Source organism: Sinocyclocheilus grahami, unplaced genomic scaffold, assembly GCF_001515645.1.
Source record: "Sinocyclocheilus grahami isolate Dianchi unplaced genomic scaffold, SAMN03320097.WGS_v1.1 scaffold2687.1, whole genome shotgun sequence".
Lineage (NCBI taxonomy): Eukaryota > Metazoa > Chordata > Actinopteri > Cypriniformes > Cyprinidae > Sinocyclocheilus > Sinocyclocheilus grahami.
In genome coordinates this window covers 14,512-15,224 of record NW_015507865.1, presented here as the reverse complement: position 1 = coordinate 15,224, position 713 = coordinate 14,512, and positions in this window count along the sequence as shown.

The window sequence follows — 713 nt, the reverse complement described above, 5'->3', positions numbered from 1 at the left end:
CTTGGACCCTATAGTACACAAATAGGTACTATAGGAACAGATTGGGCAGTGTGTTTGGGATCTATGTGAGTACAGTATTGACTTTATTCTCCAGAGAAACAAGCACGTCACCATCTTCAGAATATTGTGTTTGAACTTCCGTTTGTGCGGTAGCTCTGTAAATTTCTATGGCTTTGCTGTCTAAGTAATTTAGCTGGTAAAGTGGTTTTATGTATTGTAGAGTTAATGAAAGTTATCTTGAACAATGTAATGTTTAAAGCAAATGTCAGTAGACCAGGAAGATTTTAAAAAGAGCGCTTCATTTATAAATCTGTCAGATCACAGAAGACAGCAAACGCAGCACTAAAAAAGGGTGGGCTACATAAGGTGAATAGGCCACTGGTTCTCAACTCCAGTCCTGGAGAGCTGGTGTAGGCCTATAGCAGACTTTAATTTCAACACTAATTAAACACACCTGTCTCTTATTCACAAATAATTGTGAACACTGTAATTAGGTTGTTTGGTGTGTTTGGTTAGAGATAGAACTAAACTCAACAGTACTGTTGAAGAATTCATGAGTCAGTTGAAAAGCTCTGGAATCTACAAATCAAATTAAACCCACAGTGCCATCAGCAATGGTCTGCAAAGCACATGCTTATCTCCATATAGTTGTTTCAAAATCTATACAAATGGTTCAAAATATCCAGAAAATGGTCACTGTGCAATATGAAGAA